Raw genomic sequence first — 7,934 nt, forward strand, 5'->3', positions numbered from 1 at the left:
ATTGTCTTTTTTTATAGTATTCAGATATAGATTTTGTCTGGAGGTAAAGCTGGCCCTGTGAATATACTTTGAAAGTATTACTTTTACCTCAGATTTTATTTTTAAAAATTTTGAGTAGCAGTAGTGGTAATTCAGTGATCTTTTAGTCCTAGGATAAATGTAATAGACTGTATCAGAGCAGTGAAGGGCAAAAGTAGCATGATAATCTCTATAGATGCAGAAAATCCAATTGTCAAAATTTAACATCTTTTCTATGATAGAAACTCTCAACAAAGTAGGTATTAGAGGATTAAATCTCAACATAACAAAGGTTAAATATGATAAGCTTGTCTTGTGATATTCTTTAGTAGAGCTATATGATTACTGATTCAATCTTAATCATTATCATTCTGCTCACACTGTCTCTTTCTTCCTGGTTCAGCATATAGATTGTATCATGCTTGAACTTGTGAAACTCCCTTGTCTTTCTATGATATCAGATTTTAATATCTTTTTAAATAAAATTATATATTTCAGATATCTGTTCACTTATCTTTTGAATTCTTCTTAACTCATTAGTAGTTCAGGGGATTAACATATGTGTGTGTGTGTCTTGGTAGATTACATATATATGTGTATAATATATATATATATATCTCCCATACATAAATAGAAATTCAATAAATGACAGAGATGGAAATAAGTCAATATTTTAAAATTTAAAATAATGTTTAGTAGATTATTATAAGTATATAAATGACTATATCTGAAGAAAATAGAGTGGTACTATGACATATGTATACAGGGCAGAAATATAGTACTTATAAGATGGCATGTTTTCCTGTGTCTTCACACACATTTCAGTAGTCATTTATAGTTTTTATTAACTATCTATTTCTCTGAGACTTTCATGGATGTGTGCTATGCATTATGATTACTTTCATTCACCACCATCTTTAATTTCAGTCTCACCTGAATGAATAACCCTCTTTCCTAACTTATACATGCACGTTCTTGTCCTTCTATTTTATTTTGTGATTCATTAAGTTTAATCAAGGCCATCTGTAAGAAAATGAGTTTGGAGCTGATCAGTGTAACCCAGTAACCTTATTCATGGTTGCATACCTTTAATGGATTCACTCATATTTTCCAGAACCTATCAGTCACAGATAGTTCAATAATATTTAGTTCAATAAAGGACATTTATTCCACATACTATTACCTAGCCAACTACCCATAATAGACAGTCACAGACCTAGAGGAGAACTTACTACTGCTAACTTCCTAAACTGACTCAATGTCTAACTTTATTATTTATAATTATCCTTATACCCACAGATAAATGTATCTTTCATTCCTCATTACAAAAGCTTCTTTTGCAGTTGGTAGAGACTATAGTACGAATTTGTCTTAATAATAAAAACCAGAGCTAGATATTGGGGTAAATGCTGAAAGATCAGCAAAGGAGCCAACCACTGGAAAGACTCTTACCTCTACCAATCCTCAGCATGAAAGGGCCCAGCTCCTGTCTCCACCCTGCCTTATCATTTCCTCTCTCCCCCAGGCATATCACTTCACTTTTCCTCCTCCCAAGTGCTGGGATTAAAGGGGCGTGCCACCACTGCCTGGCTTCTGTGGTTAACTAGTGGTGGGCCCTACACTCTTGATTTGTGAGAGCATAAACAAAATATCACCACATTTCCCCTTTTCTGTATAAAAAATAAAAAGGTTTTAATTAATATAAGAAACTCATGAAGTGTGGAACAATAGTTGTGGAGACCCCATGGGACTGGACTAGGCCCTATGGATAGGCCAGACAGTTGTTAAGCTTGAACTGTTTAGGGGGCCCCAGGCACTGGGATTGGTATCTGTCCCTAGTAAATAAGCAGGCTTTTTGGAGCCCAGTGTCCATAGTGGGACATCTTGCACAGCTTTGGTGTAGAGGGGAGGGGCTTGGACCTGCCTCAACAGAATGTACCAGGCTCTGCAGACTCTCCATGGGAGACCTTGCCTTGGAGGAGGTGGGAATGGGGGATGGGTTGGGGAGGAAGGCTGGGGGGCAGGAGGAGGGAGGAAAAGGGGATCTGTGGTTGGTATGTAAAATGAATAGAAAATTTCTTAATAATAAAAATAAAATAACCCCCCCCAAAAAAAACAAATTAAAAAGAAAAACTATATGCAATAAGTACGATAGCTATATACAATATATACAGTCAGGAATTACACTAATAATGTCCAATCCATTAACAATTGACACATTCAGAGAATATACTCCATATCTATACCATGTTGGTGAGTCCAAATGTTGTACCTATTTCACTTTCTATTCTAACTTGCATTACCAAAACTATCTTTTAATGTCTCTCAACTTTATATACTTCACACCTCTTTAGTGAATTTCTTTTCTGAATCTGGTAACAAGAAAAACTATAACTATAAAGTCTTCAACTCCAACAGAGACCTGAGAAGGAAATATTACCCGAGTAAGCAAGAATTACAAGCAAATGACTTCCAAAAACTGTGAGAAATGAAAGAAACAGCTGGCTGCCTGGACAGTCACCTAAGGTTCTTCTGTAACATTGGGTCATCCATCTTCAGCCTACAGGCCTAGAGTATCTGACAGACTTTTCTGTGAAGCAGAATATTCTGCAGGGTTGTCCTACCTTGTTTTGGCAAAGTTCAGCAGTCCTCTGTGTTATGTCCTGCTTGTCCATTTGGACAGCATACTGTCAGCAGTAAAGGCAAGGGCACTTTCTTTCCCAGTGGCTAACTTTTGCCACAAAGAAAGTAAACTCCACATGGAGTTTCTGTGATGCCCATCAGCTTCTCTGAAGTAGATTGGTGCTTCCAGGAGCAGACATGTCTCATTGTCATTAAACAAAGAATCTATGTTATTAAAAACATCTTAAATGCCATATTCTGTAGATCTCTGAAGTGTTTGAAGATGATATATCTATCAAAAATATATCTCTGACCTTGAAAAAATGCCTAAAATGACTACAAGTTCAATCGTAGTAGGTGACTAATTAATTATTAACTTGCATTTCTTTCTTATCCTAAATAGTTTGCAATAATAACTTTCAAGAACCAGAAATTTTCATTATATTGTTAAATGAGTTACATAGGTACAATACCTTGAACAAGATTAGAAATATAAGTACAGTACCTTGAACAAGATTAGAAATATATGTACAGTATTCTCTAACAAAAATAATCTTAATTTTGTATCAGTATACAACTATCCATATCAATGTAAAATATTTAAAACAAGTAGTTGCTTTTTAAATGTAGATTTGGTAATCTACCCTTTTATCTATCATATCTATATCCCCCCTTTTTTTAAACAAGAACCTTGAATCTAATTTCCTTTGTTCAGCATTTTTCTCTGACCATTACCAATAATAACTTGCAATTAACCCCCCTAAACAACGACAAATATCCATAACCAATTGAAAGACCAAAAACCACTCACCACACCTCTTGGGAATAAGTGTCATGTTCTTAAATTTACTTCCTGCTGTCAGGGGGTGATGGCATTTTTAGAGGATCCTGAAAAGAAGATTTTTGAGTTAATTGTCAAGTCCTGGAAGGTGTAGCTGTATCATTTGTTGTCTAATCTTTGTGAAATGGGAAAGTATAGGGCTTGTCTCAAGTCCTGGCTAGAATAGTCTGTGAGGCTGGATCATCTCAGCTAGCCACCTTGAAATTGTCCAGATCAGTTTGTAGTTCAAAGCCAATCTTTGGGTGGTGGTGACAGCTTAGTGGCATTATCATAGTTCATACGGAATCATTGTTGTGATGCCCTATCACACTTTTGGACACTTCAAGTTCACTGTTAGGTGTGGTCATGGTTCATTACAGAAAACTTGAACATTTTAAATGTCATATGAAACAGTTCTCAAAGAGGTTAAAGGATCAATATTTGTTATGTACACCTGGAGTACAAAAATCTAATTCCTAGTTACCTGATAGACACTCATACTTAAAATCATGTACAGGAAGATAGATGAAGTCTTTTTCTAGAATTAGTTAATACGCTAATGACCATTAATATCACAACAAAAAATTTAATATATATATATATATATATATATATATATATATATATATATATATAAATCTTATAAATTTTAAGATAATATTCATATCTTATTAAAAAGTTTTAAAGAGTCAAAATAAAACCAAGTGATTATGAAATTAGTGGCAATAAAATAGTCCCTTAATTTTTATTTTTCTTCTGTCCCATATCAGGTGGATCTTCTGACATGAGTCAGAGATTTGGATTTTACTTTAACAAGCATGCTTGGGTGTAGAGAAGGAGAGAGGCACACCCCAATTCTAAAGCCAATTTAATTTTCAATTGAAGTGGAATTCCAAAAATACTGTTTGCATTAGGTATCTGCAGAGAACAGGAGAAACAAACATTTAGGAAGATTTATGAAATTTTATCCTGTTAGAGATGTGATATATCAATAGGCCAATATACTCTTTTGGGGGGACATTTTTTTCTGGATTATTTGTAATTTTTCTTCACATGTCTCATGTGTCCAGTGTCCTTCAGATTCCTTAGATGGATGCCTTCATTCTCCTGAAAAGACAAAAAAAAAAAAAAAAAAAAAAAAAAAACCTTCCCCCACCCTAATTTTGGGGAGGTTCCCTTTTGGTAAGTTATATCTGACCAATGAGAAGCATTTGTTAATTTTATAAGTTAGTTCAGATTGAATGATCACACTGGTTGATGAATTACCACCTCTTCTAATTAAGAGGTCTCTCTTGTTCTAGTTTCTCCTGAAATTTTTGTTTTATTTTCTAAAGCTGTTCTATCATCTAGAGCAATGTGGTTTTCTTTTTTTCTTTCTTTTTTTAAAATAGGCATTAGGTTCTTTAATTGCTCTGAGAAGGAGTTTCATCTCTGATGATAGGAAACAACTGAACTGAATTTGACATGGGAGTCTATGAGAGGCCCTCAAGGGTTTTCCTATGGCAAAAGGTTACCTTGACTGTCTCTTTTTGATCTACATTCATTAGTCTAATGTTTGGCTTTGTCACACCTTCTGCATACTCCAGAAGGGATGGGTGTTCTGTTTGTATTATACTTAGAAAAAAAACATTGTTTCTAGAAACTCCCTGTGTGCAAATCCTTTTGAGGTGACCTTGTTTACCACAACTGAAACAATTGACATTTCTATTTTTTTTCAAACATCTGGAAATCACCTCTCCTATCTAAGCATAACCATGGTTATGAGATTCGATATTGATTGTATCTAGGATCTGTTCCTCTAAGGGTGCTGATCTTGCCTTTAACAGCCTAATTAACCTTTTGCATTGTGCATTAGCATTTTCAAAAGCCAGAGTTTCAATTATTATTTGTATAGCTTCTGAATTTAGTATCATTCTATTTACTGCTGAAGTAAATCTTTGTAACAAATCAGTGAAGGTTTCTATTGGGCCTTGTATAACTTTAGCAAATGACTCAATTTTCTTTCCTACTTCTTCAATTCTGTCCCAAGCATTCAAGTCTGCCTTGAGGCATAAAGTAAGGTTGTGGTCATCATACAGAGATTGCCTTTCTACATAGACATAATCTTACTCCAAGAAGTTGGTCTTGGGAGATTTCCATACCTCTAGCCCTACTTCATTGTTGTATGGTCTTAGTCTCATCTTTCCACTAGGTCCTCCATTAATTGAGGACCAGACCCCAAAACTGCTATAATTAAATCTCTTCAGTCGTGAGGGATAATTCTATTACAAGTTGACCATGAGTTTAACACTTGTTTCACAAAAGGTGAAGGCATGCCATATAAGACTATAGCTTCCTTGAATCTCCTCGAATCTAACATTTGCATGGGAGTCCATTCAGCTCTTATACAGCCTTGAGGATATCTATCATTTGGCAATTCCTGTAAAGTTACTGGATAAATTAAGATTGGCTGTTTGAAAGCCTTAGGCTGTTTCTCTATAACCTCATAATGCAATGTTGATATTGGTTCTCCTTTAATTCCTCTGTCTGGGTCTCAATATCTCCATGATCAGTTTTAATAAGTTTTTCTGAGACTTGTATCGTAGCACTCATATCAATCAACTTAGCACTCACATAAACCAACTATTTAATGATAAAAATGATCGAATAGATAATATTTATAATTGACATTATTTAAATTCCATCTCAATTAATTATCCTCTCATTTAATTGCTCCATTTTCAAATCATCTAGTGTATTATCATACAGACACCCAACCCTCTCCATTGTAATAATATTTCCCACTGTTTAATGTGAGGAAAAAAAAGTTTCTTTTTTAACTAATTCGCCCTTTAAGAAATTCCAATTGTCTCATCCAAATCTGCCCACAATGACGATTCAGATGTTAAGCTGACTGCTTCTGGGTAGAACAGTAGAAGCCCGAGCAGGTTTCAGGGCAGCTACCTAGTGTGGTAGCAGCCTGAGGAGGGGGTCCAGGGAGAGCCCACAATCCACTGCGAGAAAAGAAGCCAAAGAGCCAGCCGTCTGCCTGCGGAAACATGTGAAAGTGGCTAACTCCTGTGGTTTTTGGAGCCCAAAAGCGTATGCAGTTCGCAACAAACAGACTGCAACAGAAACTTTGCCAGCAGGATAGAGGGTAGCTAGAGTTTTCCTGCCTGGCCCACAGTCAGGACAAATCTCTTTCACCTGCCAGTCCCACAGCCCCTCAGACCCGACCAAGTAAACACAGAGACTTACATTGATTACAAACTGTATGGCCGTTTCAGGCTTCTTGCTAACTGTTCTTACAGCTTAAATTAATCCATTTCTATAAATCTATACCTTGCCACATGGCTCGTGGCTTACCGGCATCCTCACATGCTGTTTGTCATTGTGGCGGCTGGCAGTGTCTCTCTGACTCAGCCTTCCACTTCCCAGCTTTATTCTCCTCCTTGTCTCGCCTATACTTCCTCCTGCCTGACTACTGGCCAATCAATGTTTTATTTACCAACCAATCGGAGCAACACATTTGCCATACAGAACATCTCACAGCAATAGAGACTCAGGCTGTCTGCAGCTCTGGCCTGTGTTTGTAGCTGCAAAGTCACAGGCAAGGTGCTTTGTCATGAATTTGTTACCCACAAGTTGGATCCCAGATGTAGCATGAATCCTAATTGGTCTTAATAATAAAAATGCAGAGTCGGATATTAGGGTGAAAGCTGAAAGTTCAGAGAAGCAAAGCAGCTGCCACTAGAGAGACTTCTTACCTCTCCTGAGTCCTCAGCCTGAAAGGGCCTAGCTCTTTTCTCTACCTTGCCTTATCACTTCTTCCCTCTGCCCAGCCATATCACTTCCTGTTTCCTCCTACCAAGTGCTAGGATTAAAGGTGTGTGCCACCACTGCCTGGCCTCCATTGTTAATTAGTGTTTGGCTCTGCACTCTGATCTCCAGGCAAGCTTTATTTGTAAGAACACAAATAAAACATCACCACAAGAGAATATTACAGAGATCTATATTGGTCCTTGTAGAGATAATAATACTATGATATTTCCATCCCTAAACTGATACAGGTACAACACCACTTATACACCTAAAGCTCAAGAAATGTCATAGGAGGAGGGACAGAAAAATTGTAAGAGCCAGAGAAGCAGGACACTTGCTGCTAGATAGTCTCTTCTAGTCATGGCAGGGAAAGTATACCCATGAAATCTCAGCAATGTGGTTTCTTAAATAAGACCTGCATAATAGCAACAACATTTGGCAAACCAGTGTGGATGGGGTATTTTTTTTCCTTTATAAAAAATTATTACTAAGAGATTTTCTATTCATTTTACATACCAACCAGATTCCCTTCTCCTCCCTTCTCCCACCCCCCAGCTTTTCCCTGAAACCCACCCTCCATTTCCACCTCCTCCAAGGCAAGGTCTCCCATGGGGAGTCAGCAGAGCCTGATACATTCTGTTGAGGCAGTTCCAAGCCCTGTGGATAGGGTATT

This window comes from Peromyscus eremicus, chromosome 10 (assembly GCF_949786415.1).
Source record: "Peromyscus eremicus chromosome 10, PerEre_H2_v1, whole genome shotgun sequence".
NCBI classification, from domain to species: Eukaryota; Metazoa; Chordata; class Mammalia; order Rodentia; family Cricetidae; genus Peromyscus; species Peromyscus eremicus.